Here is a 16810-nt window from a genome sequence, read left to right as displayed (position 1 = left end):
GCACAAATATTAGTTATTTCTCTGAAAATAACTGGGCTGTGAACTCGAGACAAAAGAAGTGTGTTAACCCCAAAGGGCCACCTCAGCTCTTCATAGGTTCCAATGCTCACGGATTCTTTAACCTTATCACTATTGTGCAAGGCTATTTTGGGCACCTGCCTGCAGAGATAGAGGGGATTTCTGGAGGAGAAGTCCATTTAGGGAGGCACCAAATCCCACTCAGTAATTAATGGCACAGACCACTCCACCCCAATCACAGGTACTTAAGTGACACTGGCAAAAGAGAGGCCAGGAGCCACCTTGCAGAGAATTGAGGTAGGGAAAGATTAAGAGAAAGACCAAATCTAGGGCTGTCTTTTCCAAACAATTACTGGAAAATTGCAGAACCAGTTCGCCCCAGGACACCTCAGGGAAAATATTACTTTGATTGTGTGATTGCATCTTTCACAGAGCACACCAGAGCACTGCCAGGCATTCCAAGGCAAAAACTAAGAGCTCCAATAGTTATATTATACTTTTGTGGGGTTGCTATGCTTAGTTAATGTCGAAAGAAGCACAAAATTCAAATGCCAACGTTAAAATCACAAATTCTGGACTAAACTACAAAACAGAGTTCCAGATGATTTCATTCTATTTTTATGTGGCAGGCTATTAATTGTGATCACTGCACAGAATTTTTATTTTAGGACAGCTAAGGTTTCTCTTGCCTTCGAATACCAACCAACATAGTCCCCTCTGCTGGAGAAACTTCTCTAACCAATTTTCCTGTCATCTGCCTCACAGGTTTGTTCAAATTGACACTTGAGAGTTAATTTACACCTTCCTATTTTACAAAAACAATCCCAGAAGAAGGTACCAAATGATCTCTCCCATTTGAATTCTAAATTCTGATTTTTCCGTCTCTGCTATGTATCATATACATGGGAATCCTTGAGGAGAACACTCAGATGAATCAGGAAAATGTTTCCATCCTTTAAATTATTTTTCAACATATGCAAGCTGGTTACTTTTTTTTTTTTTTTTTTAAGATTTTACTTACTTGAGAGAGAGAGAGAGAGAGCAAGTGCGCATGAGCAAGGGAGAGGGTAGAGGGGGAGGGAGAAGCAGGCTCCCTACTGAGCAGGGAGCTGCACATGGGGCTGGATCTCAGGACCTTGAGATCATGACCTGAGTAAATGCAGATGCTTAACCTGCTAAGGCACCCAGGTGCCCCCAACCTGGTTATTGTTAAATCTACCTCCACCTCTTCTTTAAAATCCAGCTAATAAACAAATCATTATAAATGGTGTCTTTTTAGGGAAATAAAAGAAATCACCACTGACTTCTTTTACAAGGAAGTCATTAACACAGGTGACTGAAACTTAGAACAATCGCTGAACAATCATGCCTTTTCTAAACCTTAGAATAGATCTAGGGACCTTTTAATTTGAAGCTGATATGTATTAGAATTTTTTAAGCTAAAAAAATATATATAAATATAAAAATAAAATAATTTTATAATAAATATAAAACATATGTATATATTTTAAAGATTCTATTTACTTATTCATGAGAGACGCACAGAAGCAGAGACACAGGCAGAGGGAGAAGTAGGCTCCCTGCAGGGAGCCATGTGGGACTCAATCCCAGGACCCTGGGATCACGCCCTGAGCCAAAGGCAGATGCTCAACCACAGAGGCACCCAGGCATCCCAAGCTAAAATATATTTAAGACCAACACAGGTTTCCTTTAAATACATGTGGTATTTATCTTATTGATTGACACTGCCCGTGGCCTGTCTACAGGGCAGTGGTAGTGCTAACACTTCCCACCCCTGCGAAATTAGGCAGGGCCAAGTGAATTGTTTCAGCCCATGAAATGAGGGCGTAAGTTCACGCATCACTTCCAGCAGAAACTGTAAGAGCCAATGCCTGACTGGCCTATTCCCTTACCCCTCCACAGTGTTCAGCTATGTAGCCTGAGCTCTGAGTGAGAATATCACGAATCAGGCCCCTTGGAGACAAAATAGACACGTGGTATCCACAACTGATAGGCGATAAATATTTGCTGTTTTAAGACACTGAGATTTGGGGGTTGTTCATACCACAGCATAATCCAGCATATCCTAACTGATGCCCTATCAGAAAATCATCTATTTTTTTAAAGATTTTATTTATTTATTCATGAGATAGAGAGAGAGGGAGAGACACAAGCAGAGGGAGAAGCGGGCTCCCCACGGCCAGCCTGATGCAGGACTCAGGACCTGAGCCAAAGGCAGATGCTCAACCACTGAGCCACCCAGGCGCCCAGAAAATCATATCTTAATAATGTACCAGGACACAGGCTTTGTAGCTGACAGAGGTTAGGTAAGATATCACTGGGCAAGGCTGCAGAGGGATTTAGTTCTCAAAAAGTGGTAGGAACCTACAGATAGAGCTAGGCTTTCCAAACTGAGACAGGCCAGGTTCAAAATCTCACTCTGATACCTACAAACCCTTGATTACATAGGCAAGTTCTTTCATATCTCTGAGCCTCGGTTCTCTCCACTAAAAATGAGGATAATAATACCTTTCCTAAATGAGAACCTAGGTGTAAAATACCTTTCACACAGTAAAATTTCAGTACAGCTTAAGAATAGCTGCTACTATTATCACTTGTTCTTAGAGAAGAGAATCTGAAAATGGGACAGTACAAGAGCAGAATAAACATTTCCACTTGTTCATCCTTAAAAAAAATGTTAAGCACTGACCCTTACATTTTCTAGTTAAACAAGTCCTGTACAGGAAATACAAATTTTATTAATAGCAGTACTGGCATCTTATGAATGCAAACAATAATGAAATGTATAGATGTTAAGTACACAGTAAGTCGATGACAGAGAGGGATTTATTTATTTACTCAATTTATGGATTTGTGACCTTGAAACTCTTATGCAAAAAAAGCCATTAATCCCAATTTGTGAAGCACATGAAACTAGCAATACGAGTGGTAATATAGATAAAGGACAACTCAAGAAGAATTAGAATGGCTTTTAAAGCAACATTTGTCTGCTGCCTTCTCATTAAGCCTGTTTTAAAAGGTGAGGTATATTTCTGACCCTAAAAATTAAAATTCTTCACCCCAATCAATCTGGTTTTGTACATTGAGATATACTGCCTTATATCCACAAGCTCTAAAGGATTTCATAAACCCTGGGGTAACCAGAGATAAATTTCTTAATAAAAATTCAATTTGCAGGGTTTCGATATTATTTACTTCTTGATTGGGAGAGCAATTTGTGAACCTTACCCAACATGGCTACATAACTTCTTCCTCTGGCAATGGGAGTAAAATTGATTGGATCTTTTCACAAAATAACACAGGGGTTGATCCAAACTTTTCTCTCTCACATCTCACATATGGCCTTGCTATTTACTTTCTGTCAAAATAATCCTAGCATGCCAGCCACCAAGCAAAACATAGATTTTTATCTAAGAATTTTTATCTTTGTTTAGTAAATGATTCTGTCTGTAACAGATTTTTTTTCTGCTCACCGAATCCGCATAGAGGAAAAAACAAAAAGGATAACTCAGGCTTGTCCATTGGTTTCACCTTCATCAAAAATCTGCTGACACTAGTTCTTGTTTCTCGTTTGTACTAAGGACTCCTTTCCTTATTTTGCATTTCAAGAGCTTTTAGTTCTCTTCAGTAATCATTCAGGACTTAATTATACCTTCAAAGCCAGAAAAAGACACATCTACTGGCCACAAGCACATGCCCACCTGTCAGTTACACAGGCCAACTGAAGGCCCTCGCTCTTTGGACTCAGCCACGGTTCATGGAGCCCTGGCAAGACAAGATAGTCCATATGGGCACAGCAATACAGGACTTTCAGAGCCTAAAGGAAAATACATCCAATTATGTTCTCTCTGAATTTATCAGTTTAGGTCATAAATACTTGGAAAGAGCCCCTCTTTCCTATGAGGGAGTCGTTGCTGGGAGTAGGAAGCATGTACACAACTGGCTCTGCAAAGGCATTCCCAGTAAGCTGTGCCCTCTGAATGACTTCACTGACCAGTGGCTGATCATTCCGCTACACTTAAATTCAGGGAAAAGTAACAATAATAAAACTAAAACACTCATATATCATAGCACATGGTAGGATAATTTCATGCAGCACCCACCAGCCCTATCACATGGAGGGAGTATTTCAAGGCTGAAAACTGCCTTTGAGTCTCCCAGGGGCTAGGACAGAGGACACAGCAAAGGAGACATCTAACTGAAACTGCTCAGAAGCCTCCAAGTGCTTCAGGCTGAAAGCTGCCAAGCTCGATGTAAAAACTGGCTGGGTAGTCTGCATTTCCTTTGCGTTACATGCTGGGAATCTGGTTATAATCATGGTTGTTACTGATCAGAACCGGACTTTGGGTGATGGTATATGAAGTGGAACAAGGATGTGCGCTCTTATGTGCACAGTTTATTGACTTGACTCTCAAACTCCTACACGGTGCTCATCAAAACAGTCTAGGAGCTGCCCCAGAGAGGAAGATCCATCCAAAAGAGTTTAAAGATAGGCCGAGGACAGTGCAGCCAGAGACAGGAATTCCAACATGACAGATGTTTGACTGTTACAAGTTAAAAAAAAAAAAAAAATAGGAAACAGAAGCATGAAGCTGAGGTTAGAAAGGCTTCTCTCTTAAAGGCCTTGCCCAACAACAGCTGCTCAGAGAGTACAGACTGCCATAAAGGCACCTCTAGGAAGACAATCAACAAGACGACTTTACCCAAAATGCTAAAGATCAAAAAGCTGCAGACATCTTGGTTCCAGCCTAGAACATTACAGGTCAGAAAGAGCTGGCTTAGGGCAGCCCCGGTGGCTCAGTGGTTTAGTGCCACCTTTGGCCAGGGCATGATCCTAGAGACCCAGGATTGAGTCCCACGTCACAACGTCAGGTTGCCTGCATGGAGCCTGCTTCTCCCTCTACCTGTGTCTCTGCCTCTGTGTGTGTGTGTGTGTGTGTGTGTCTCATGAATAAATAAATAAAATCTTTAAAAAAAAAAAAAAGGAAAGAAAGAGCTGGCTTAGAAGCCTCTGGTAAGAAATTATAATAGCTTATTTTGATAATGTGCAATTCAAATAAAGTTGTGCTTTCTCCTGCTTTAGGACCAGCCTCACTACAAAGATATATTTAAAACACGAAACAAAATCCTAACTCTGGATCATAACCGAAGATTTTCATTAAGGAGGGCTGGTTGGGAAGCAAAATATACAACACACACTAATACTTTGTAAAAATCCTCTTTCCTTGTCTCTGCTCCTAAAAGTCCTACTTCTTGGCATAGTTGCGCCTGTTCTCATGCTCTGTTTCTTAAAATGTTTCAGCATCAGTCGGCTCTACTTCTCACTAGCCTGTCAGTATCTTTCCTTTATTCCTCAGATAGTTTCAGGCTCTTTCTTAGTATATGTGCTGCCGAAGCGAGCACATTTCAGGCTCTTTCTTATGTTCAGTCATCAATGCCCTACAGTGTCTTCAGTTTTTATCTCTGACCATTTCCCCAACTAAATCCAGTAGCTTTGCAAAGAACAATCCCAACTCCCAAAAAGACGGAAGAAGGAAAAGGATTATACAAACTGCTCTTTGAATTTTCATTTTTCATTGCACACACAAACACACACAGACACACACAGTGACAGGCTATAGGGAGAAGCTAAAGTCATTCAAATATTCACTAACGAACGAACTCTCTTTACCCCACACTCTTCACAATAGCATCCATCCACTCCTGTGCTCTGAGGTCAGCATTTTGGTTAGCATCTAGCTATATTGGTTTCATACTACTACAAACTAAGTGACTTAAAACAACACAAATTTAACCTTCTATGGTTCTGGAAGTCAGAAGTCTGAAATGAGTCTTGAGGGGCTAATACCAAGGAGTTGGCAGGGTCGCTCCATCTGGAGATTCCAAGGCAGAATCTATTCTTTGCCTCTTTGAACTTCTAGAGGCAGCAGGCTTTTATTGGCTGGTGCCTGCATCACTACAATCTCTTGTTTCCAGCCTCAATTTACTCCTCACCCTAATCTCCTGCCTTCCTCTTATAATGACCTTTGTGATTACATCAGATACACCTGAATAATCCAGGATTAGCTCCTTATGATCTTAAGAGCCTAATCATATCCACAAAGTCCCTTTCACTATATAAGGTAACATTCACAAATTCAATGGATTAGGATGTGGACATGATTGGGGAGGCCATCATTCTGCCTACCACACTATCAAATGTCCCAAACTTTATTTTTAAAAAAAAAAGTACAAATTGAACAATTTAATCACAAAGAGAAATTGCCAGACTTGCAAAAGATGAATGAATTCATAGTCAACAAAAGTTATGGTTGAGAACTGCTGGGATGATGAGCAAAGCCACTGACAAATGGTGATTCAGCAAAGATAGAACCTTTTACAATTGAAAAAAAAGAAAATCAGCAGTAAGAGTAACAGCTGGTTACAGCAAAGAAAAAAATATATAAATATCACCTGATTAAGAGAGAATCTTGGAAAATTGATGAAGCCCTCAAATTTTTTGCTTATGATGCAAAATATGAAATGATATATATAATCATATACAATTGTCTTAGAATTTTTTTACAAAAACTAATCAATCTTGATTAATTCCTTATTAACTCTAAGTTCATAATTATAATTATTGTTCATTTTATTCCAGTAGGAAAACTTATTTTCATAAGTTTTGGTTTTAATTTTCAAGACAAACCAATTCAGACCTTTTTCACTATTTACTATGAAGCTTCGGTCCCTATTCTAATGAATTCATTTTAAATGGCTATGGGTATTTTCTAGTAAAAATTAGCCTTAGCAGCAGCCCGGGTAACTCAGCAGTTTAGTGACGCCTTCGGCCCAGGGTGTGATCCTGGAGTCCCGGAATCAAGTCCCACATTGGGCTTCCTGCATGGAGCCTGCTTCTCCCTCTGCCTGTGTCTCTGCCTCTCTCTGTGTGTGTCTCTCATGAATAAATAAATAAAATCTTTAAAAAAAATAGCCTTAGGAAAAAGAATAAATTGGGAGAATTCACCAATGAAGACAAAAATGAACTCTAAAGTGGCAGGGAAGAGGCCCAAAGCCATAGCGCAGGGAATGGGGAAAGCTGTGGAGACCAACACCATATGCCACCTTAAAAAGAGCCCATTTCTCTGTCTGAGCCAAAGACTTCCCCCTTATTACAACCTGAAACTTTGGCTTTTGGGGGAAAAAATCAGCAGTCTGGTAAATTTCACACTACAAAGTGATCACAAAATCACATTGTCATATGGAAAAGGATTTCACATTTCTAAAGGGGGGAAATAAGTACCATTTACTGAATGCCTCCAAAATCCAAATAGGGTAAGGTACATTCTCACTAATCCTCTACTAACTAAGTACCAGCCACCATTTATTGAAGAAGCAGCTGAGTTTCTACAAAAGTTGAATAATATTCCCAGATCTCCCAGATAGGAAATGGCAAAGTGAGGAAGGAACTGGAATTCTCTTCACTCTAAAGCTATTTTTACTATATCATGTTTCTTAGCATGGTTGTGTGTCATGACAGGTGTACACATGGTCTCAAGGACCTGCCTTTCCCTGTCATAAAGGGATAGATGAAACTGACTGGATGTGTAGACCATATAACAATAGAAAGATCAAGAGTATAAAGGGAGAACATCTGGTCTTAGGCCCTTTTCAAGATTTGTCATTTTTGTGACTTTGAGCAATAAGGATATTTGGAACCTCTAAAAAGATCTCTCTTCCCTCAATAAAATGAGAATATTATTCACACTGGTCCTCATATATTTGTTTACTTCAAGGAAACTCACCTTAAAATTCAGATCGGTAGGTAGAAAACTCAGTATTAAAAATAAAGATGTCCATTTAATTCTACGCCAGTGAAGATAACATCACCAATATTTGGAAATGAAACCAAGCTATTTCTAAAGCTAAATGTGGAAAAATAAACTTGCAAGAACAGTCAAGAATGTTCTGAGGAATGGGAGGCTTGGGTGGCTCAGCGGTTGGGCATCTGCCTTTGACTCGGGGCGTGATCCTGGGAACCAGGATCGAGTCCCACATTGGGCTCCTTGCAGGCAGCCTGCCTCTCCCTCTGCCTATGTTTCTGCCTCTCTCTGTGTCTCCCATGAATAAATTAAAAATATTTTTTAAAAAGAATATTCTGAGAAAGGAAAGTAATTAGATGGTAAGCCCAACCAGAGAAGATATTATAAAGCTACACTAATTAAAGCAGTATGGTATTATGCCTGAAAGGACAGAACAGGACAGAAGAAAGTCCTGAAATGAGCTCAAATACATTCAGGAATTTAAGATATGATAAAAGTGTTCTTACAGATTAGGAGGCAAAAGATGAATTGCCCAGCAAATGTTGTCAGAACAACTGAGTAACAATCTGGGGAAAAATACATTTCTACTTCTTACCTTCCACAAGAATAAATCACAGCTGGAGGAGATATGATTTCAACATATAAAATAAAACCATTATAGCTGCTAAAAGAAAACATGGGAGAAACTTTTACAATCTCAGATTAAGATGGTTTTCAACCTACTTTACCACCTTTACCACCGTAATATAAAAAATAATGAATTTGACTCCATAACAATTTTTAATTTCTGCTTGAAAGAGAAATCACAAAGTAGAGAAAATTAGCCCCATTGTTGTTTCTATTCTTCTTGCATGTCTCAAGGTATTTTCACTTGCTCTTCCTTCAACCTGAAAATGTTCTTTCTCCAGTTGGAAAATAACAAACAGGAGAACCCATTTGCGATACATACAAGGATTCTAACATATCAATCAGACAATATCAACAACTCAAAAGAAACAAATGGGCAACAACAGTAAGTCACAGAAAATGAAATACAATAGCTTTCCTGCATATTAGAAAGTAGTCGACCTCACTCAAATTACGTGAAACTCAAGTAACACTAGGATTCCACTTTTTAACAATCAGATTGGAAAAAACAATCGCATATTATATGGGAGAGGTGAAACCAAGACTCATATAACAAGGTTGGTGGGAAGCTAAGTAGAATGATTATTGGTTCACAACCTTGGAAGTGCTCATGTGATATCTGAAATTAGCTCCTATACACGAAGGGCAAGAAGAGACCCAAGAAAGAGGCAGACTAGAAAAAATAATAATAAAATAAAATAATAAATAAATAAATAAAAAGAAAGAGGCAGACTACTCACTCCAGATTGGGTGGTGGCAGGTTTAATAAGTAAAGAAACTTACCTAAATGCTTGACATAGGTGGCTGCAGGACAAGTAGATCTCCACACCCACCTATTGGAATTGTAAAATTTTATATAGAGGCCTTAACAGGGTTCAGTCATGTATACCATCCAGATGGTCTCAAGAGCCCAATACTCTCTAAAGGCTGTGTGTCCTTGAAGGCTCCAGCTGTGGGCACGGTGGGTAGAAAATATATTTTAAGGACAAGGGAGGAGATGAGGAGCCTCCAATTGCCCAGGTCCAGCTTACAGGTCAACTGGCAGTCACATCCTCTCCATGATCTCCTCCAACAATGTTACAGAGAAATTTGGGAGTGTTTACCAAAATTTAAATGTACAAATTGTTGACACATAAACTCTACTCATAAATATTTAATAAACATTAAATATCTATGAAAAGTTTATGTATGCATATCCTAATCCTACTATGTCCTCTCACGTATACACAAACAAGCATGTAAAAGGGAATTGAAACGTAACTTTTTTTGGTAACAGAAAACAATCAGATAAAAGCCAAACACCTCTTCGTTGAAGACTGTTTAAGTAAGTGATTGCACATACACACAATGAAATATTCTGCAGTCGATAATGATAGTGAGAGAACTCAGTGAATGAGTTCCAAGTTTGACTGCTACAGGAAACAAATCAAGGTACAGAACAGGACATACAGCATGCTATCATTTGTGGGTGTTTTAAGGGATATTTGTACAAAGTTACATGTGTGTATTGTAGGATCAAGGATAGATGAAAATTTTTTATCATGTTCATGTAGTATCTATCCAAAATATTAAGGAATACCATGTTTAAGCAAGTCCTTGAAAATCTGGGCAATTATCTGTGATTTACCATTGCCAGCACCACTGAACCTTGTGGTTGACACAGATAAGGAAAAACTGAATGTATATAATCTCTTATTTTTCATTGAACACTGAATTCAGTGAATTTGGAAATTCAGTGGGAGATAGCATGAAGCAGTGCAAACGCACAGTAAGCATCTTGGAGTTGGATGGCCCAGGTTCAGTTTTCAGCTCCACATCTCAAAAGCTGTGCAGTCTAGAAAAAAGGACTTACGTTTTGAACCTCAGTCTTCTCAACCAGCAGTAGGAAATGCTGGTTTCTATAAGAGTTTACTGTATAGTTCCAACTGGGTAATGATAAAACGGAGAGTGCCATGTCAGCCTAATATGACATAACCATGCTAGTTAATATCTAATTCCTATCTAAGAATTTAGTGCCATATAAACTGGAAGTGACATAAACAAGCTAGTTAGTATGTAATTAATTTTTAAGAATTAAGAAACTCAGTGGCCTGAGTAGAAGACAATAATAATCTGGAAAATCTTGATGAAGGTCATATGATAATGAGGATTAAATTTTTAAAAACCCCAGCTGCAGCAGAGAAAGATGTTTAATGGGCCCAAGTAGAGGGCACTATTCACATATTTGTCCAAAGAGCAATGTGTGTTTGTGTGATTGTGTGCACGTGTGGGTGTGTGTGTTGGGGCGGGGGGGAATATATGTATTCTTCCCTTTCAGCTTGAACCCCAATCAGGAAGTATGTCTTCCTCTTCAAGGAATTTAATGAATTCAACACCTCCCTCTGCCCCTGGCAGATGCTAAACGCAAAGTGACACAACCCAGGGGCAGCTGGCTACAAAGCATAGAGCTCAATGAAAAGCAGAAAATTATGACAAGCCATTTCCAGGTGGACCAGAAGCATTTGGTCAAGTAAATTTAAAAGTCAAATTTCCATAAAATTGTTAAAAACATGTAATTTAAAATCTAAATTTGACTAATTTCCAATGAAAACTGGAAAGGGAAAAAAAAAAAAAAACCCTTGCAAATAATACTAAGGACCCTAAGATAAGGAAAGGATAATATACATGAACTAAGAAGGAACAGAATGATCAGAACACAGAAAAGTTAAAAAAAAAAAAAAAAAAAGGAATCAGATGAATCTGGATGTGAGGATTTTTTTTTTTTTAATTTACTCATGAGAGACACAGAGAGAGAGGCAGAGACACAGGCAGAGAGAGAAGCAGGCTCCATGCAGGGAGCCTGATGTGGGAGTTGATCCCGGGATTCTAGGATCATGCCTTGAGCCAAAGGCAGACGCCCAACCGCTGACCACCAAGGTATCCCTGGATGTGAGGATTTTAATAAATATCTGCAAATTCTTAAACTCTCCTGTCATCAGAAGTTAGGTGTCTATGTTCTCTGCCCTTGAATTTGGGTTGACCTTAATGACCAGTTCACCCACAGTATGGTGAGGGTGACTTTCCCAGTCATAGGATCTATGAAGTCATAATGGTCCCCATGCTCCCAAGGGCTCCTTACCTGGTCTAATGCTATGCTACTGCAATCTTGAGATTCTTAGCAAAAAAGGACTCACATTTTCAGTTTGCACTCAGTCCCACAAATCATGTAGCCAGTCTTGCTTCCGAGCCTGGGTCATAAAAGGAAATGCAGCTTGCACTTGGTTCTCTGGAACACTTGTGCTGGAGCTCTAGGCTACCATGTGAGCAGTCTGAATTAGCCTGAGGCCACCATGCTGTGAGGAAACCACACTATCCCACCCAACGAGACATAAGTGCTTTGTCTATGTGAGAAGAGAGGTGCCCAGCCAACACCCAGCTGCCCTAGGCCCTGATGTTCCAGTTCTAGACAGCAGAACTGCCCAGCCAAGCCCTCCAAATTCCCAATCAGAAACTGTCAAAGAAAATAAATAAATAAATGAATAAAATAAAAATTTAAAAAAGAAACTGTCAAAGATAATATCATAGTTGTCAATGGTCTAGGATTTTAAATTTTAGGGTGATTTTTTTTTTTTTTTTTTTTTACAAAAACAACAGTTAACAGGAACATTGGAATATACCAGACTAGATTTTCTTCCTTAGGCCATAAATTATTAATCTTTTTTATGAATAAAGGAGGAAAAAAAGCAGTAAGGAAGAATAGAGACACTTTCTTCAGCCCTTTCTCTAGCTATTAGTCATTAAACAAGAAAAGGAGTCAGTTCTGGAGAATGACTAGGCCTGGAACCCAAGAAACAAGGCATGTTGTGATCAGTCAGTGCCTGGGATGGAGCCTCATCCTGGAGCCTGGTGAGCCAGGGGTGCATCAACTCCAAGAGCCTTAACTGAATGAGATGAACAGGGTGAAAAGACACCATATCTTAACTAACCCAAGTACTGTCCATTCAGTTTGTGTATCTCCTGGGATCAACCTTCACACTGCTGCGTCCTTCTGAAACTCCAGCCTGTCCTCAGCCTTATAGGGCTAAGGGACAATGGCAACCACTCATCATGAGCCAGACTCTCCACCTACACTAGCTCTAATTCCCCAAACACCACCATGGGGAGGGTTTTGTTGTCCCCATTCTAGGAGATAGGAAATGGAGCTCAGAGTAATGACGTAACTTTATAAAGTTGATGTCTACTGAGTGCTGATTATGTGCAGGCTCTGCTATATGTTCCATATGCATTATCCCACCCCATCCCATCTCACAGCTGTGCCCTGAAGTAGGGAATAACAACATCCTCGCTTTACTACCAATGATGCATATTCTAGAGAGGTTAGACAGCTTGCCTAGAATCACAGAGTGGCTTTGGGAAAGCAGGGTTTCACTGGTTTCAAAATCCTGCTCAGACAGACCCTCTCTTCTGTGGCAACTCCGAAGGCCAGGCTTGGTCCACAGGACACCTCGTTGCCTCTTTGTAAAGCTCCCTCTTTAGAATAGGGAAGGAGAGGCAGTGCCCTCAACATCAAGACTATGGTCTTGGGTGGGGGAAAGGGGACACTGCCCTCAACTTGCATGACCATGTTATGAGATTACTGAAATGCATGGGCTTTACAGGTTGGGAGATACATGAGACCTCTTTTATAGCAGATCTCATTATAAAACTTCAGTGAGTTCCTTTTATGCCCCACGAGGGTTTCTGTCAGTGGAGTGTGCCATTCAGATTAATGGTAGCCAAAACTATAGTGTAAGACTCAGCCGTGGCCTGGAGAAAGCTCTCTAGAAACACTGGAGCTCCTCTTGCCTCTACTTGCATGAAATGTCATCATGTGTCTGCAGACCTGACTGTTGGTTGTTTCCACTTCTCTAAGACAAGTAAGGCTGCTACACTATCCTGACTGGGCCCTATCACCATTGTGCAAGTGATGTGAAATAACAAAGAACCTAAGCTTTTCCTGTCTTTTGGGCTTATATTCACAAGTTTTTTTATACCCTTCAGAGCCAATTTTGTTGGCAGTTTCTAAGGTTAGCAACATCACCCCCATCAAACACCTCTTTTCTATCTCCTAGATGAGATCTTACACTATCTATTCCCAATCATTGCTTCTTGCTTATTGTGTAAATTGCATTTATCACTCTAAAAGGACTTGAAACATCTTGACTGTTTTCTTCTATGTGGAACTTGAAATGCATCGATTTCTGTTGCTACAGACCTAGCTATATGTTTATTATCTGTCACTTCTGGTTTACTTAGAAGTTGCCTCTATAGAAGCTAACAGTCTAAAACTAGTTCACACAAGACAGAGAATCAACAGCCATATTTCATCCATCCTCCCAGTTCTACTCAACCTGTTTCTACTGGAAAGGCCCCTGGGACCAGAGGGCTCTCTCTCTTTCAGCGGCCACCAGAAAAGCCTTCTAAATGCCTCCAGTTGCTAGAAGAGAACAAAGGTGTCAAATTCAGATCAGAAATTCAGATCTGTGATCAAATTCAGAACTTCCTGTTGTTGCTGTCACCATCATGACTGTATGTTACACAGCAAAGCCATGTGCATCACGTCAGGAATATCCTGACCTGAGCTGATCGTCAGAGAAGAAAAGGCTAGTCTAGAGGCTAGAGGGTGGTCTTTGGAGCCAGACAGATGTGGTATTAGAAAAGTCATTTAACTTCTTTTGAGGGGTGGTTTTCTTCTCTGTATATGGTAATAATAGTTCATTTGCAAAGTTCATGTAAAAATTAGAAATAATGTCTGAAAAAAGTTGTTTTTGTGCTCGATAGAAGGTCCTCAGTAAACAATCCCTATTATTGCTATGAAAAGAAACTTAGTATAATAGCTTTATTTTAAATGTTAGTTTTATTTTTAGCAAAGTTACACATGCACATATTTTACGTGGTCAAATAGGGCTATCGGTCTTGTCATAAAACCAATACTCCTTATGTTATGCCTGTTTTCTACTCGAAATGCAATGCCAAACTGTTTTCTAAATTGGCTGGATCCATTTACACTCCCATGAGTCCCTGCGCTCATTGATTCTGAAACTCCTATCCTTCAATATTGAAATGATACTTTAAAAATTATTTTTTGGTCTACATTCTGGCTTTTGATTCAAGTTTTCTTCTTACCTTTCTGCTGAATTTTTGTTTCTTCTTTCATAGTTTTAATTTTTAGGATCTCTTATTAGAATTTTCTGAAAGTTACTTTTTTATAGCCAGTATTTTTTTTTTCTATGGCTGCAATATCTTCTTTCATTCCTCTGTTAATAATGTTCTCTGATCATATTTTCCTCTTCCTATTGCCTTCCTAGTGCCTATTCCCTCCAAGATTCTTTTCTTAGGTTGTTTCTGTCTCTGTCAGCCTTGTTGGACGCTTTCCTGAAAGGTCAGACAATTCCTGGTTGTCTGCCTCTAAAGGTGTTGCACTAACAAATTTATCAAAGCTCTGTGTGCATAGTTAGGCTTGGCAACTTTGTTCTATATAGTCATCTGCTGAGGTGTTTCACTGGCAAAGAGTCAATGTCAGGAGATGAAGGCCTTTGTCTTGGGCTGGTCAGATTTTTCAGACAAGCCTCGTCTGGTCTCCTACATATAGATGAAGTCTGGCTCCATATTCTGGGAACCAACAAAAGAAATGAAGAAAGCATTCACTTAATTTCCCTGTTTTTAATATGGGCCTGCATAAAGAAACCTACCATTTTGCCAGGCTAAGTGAGAGGCAATCACCTGGCTGTGCAAAGTGGGAAAGAAGATCTTAAGATCTGCTTCTGTGTTAATTTGGAAGATAATTTATTTCTCTGCAAAACAGTTTAAAATTAGGCAACTGGTCCTGGATGGGTGAACTTTGCTCCATGAGAAGCGGGGAAAAAAACCCAGTTGTCTTCTATTTGTTGCTCTGCCATCTTCTAGGAGGTTAGAAGAATGTCCTAACCTCCTCACCTGTCCAAGTTAACTTAACATGTGGTATCTACATGCCAGCTCACAGGAGGAGAGGAGAGAGAAATTGAAGGGCAATTAACTTCTTTTCTAAAGAGCCTGACACACCAACTTCTATTAGTTAGAAGAATTTACACATGTAGCCATCTCTCCCTGCAAGAAAGACTGAGAAATATCTTTGATAACTGGCCAGCACATGCTTAGCTAAAACTCTGTGACGGTTCCAAATGGAACAGAGGGAGATTGGGTTTGGGGACAGGAGCCTTCTCTGCCACAGCTTCTCAAACAGATTTCAATCAGTCCTCTGTCTCTAGCCCCACTTCCACTTCCTCTTCCACAAGAACCTGTGACACCAATTCAGGAACTTTCTTGGGGTTTCGTAGTGTTAACAGGATTGCTTTTTTAACTTTTCCAACTGTAGGCCAAGGTTCAGGTTTCTCAAATCTGCTTTGATATTTGGAAGTAATCCACCTGCTTTCTACTTTCCCAAATTTCATGGCTGTTGTCTTCTTCTGATCTCCTTTTCTTGAAGATATAGTCCTTGTTAAATAAAACCCTTTGCTCTCATTTCAGCAGGCTTGGGGAGGGAGTGGTGGTTAGATAAGTGTGCTCCATCTGCCAATTTGAAACAATTCTGCTTTCACTAATTCTGATTTTTAATCAGGATTATAGGTGAGAGGTATCTACTTTTGGTCCTTTCATTGGTTATCTTTCATTTAATCATACATTCATTCTGCAAGTACCTATTAAGTGTCTGTTACATGGTAGTCATTGTGACAGACACTGAAGAGACAATGGCTTTATTGAACTCATAGCCCAAAGAAATAAACAGACAAAAAATACATTTTTAAGAGAAAAACATGCAATAAAAAATTAATAAACATGCAAAAAAATAAAACAGGACACTGGGATAGAAAATAAAGAGGTAAGAGAAGGCTTCTTTGATGTAGTAACACTGGAGGTGAGATTTGAAAAAGACCTAGAAGCCACAAAAGCAAAGCACATGTGCTAAACTTGCTGTTTCAGGAACTAAAAGTATGTTACTATGATCTTTTGGCTTCCCATCTTTACAACTTCCTACCTTCTGACTTCTAAATAGTACCATAAAGTTTTTTCTTGTTTTTCCTTCTCAACTTATAGGTATTTTTTTTTAAGATTTATTTATTTATTTATTCATAGAGATGCAGAGAGAGAGAGGCAGAGACACAGGCAGAGGGAGAAGCAGGCTCCATGCAGGGAGCCTGACGTGGGACTCGATCCAGGGTCTCCAGGATCACGCCCTGGGCTGCAGGCGGTGCTAAACTGCTGCGCCTCAACTTATAGATATTGATGGCACAATGACATTACCTTTTCACTCAAAAAATAGAAGTTCAAATTCTAGTTCTGCAATT

General features: G+C 39.5%; 1 long non-coding RNA gene across 2 annotated transcripts in view; it reads right to left on the bottom strand.

Annotated features, from left to right (window-relative positions):
• LOC144317067 (uncharacterized) overlaps positions 1-16810 on the bottom strand; it is a 28669-nt gene that overhangs the window by 10413 nt on the left and 1446 nt on the right. The window lies entirely within an intron of this gene.

The sequence above is a fragment of the Canis aureus genome, chromosome 7 (genome assembly GCF_053574225.1).
Source record: "Canis aureus isolate CA01 chromosome 7, VMU_Caureus_v.1.0, whole genome shotgun sequence".
Taxonomy (NCBI): domain Eukaryota; kingdom Metazoa; phylum Chordata; class Mammalia; order Carnivora; family Canidae; genus Canis; species Canis aureus.
Note: the sequence above shows the minus strand (reverse complement) of the source record. Positions and strands in the feature narration are given on the sequence as shown.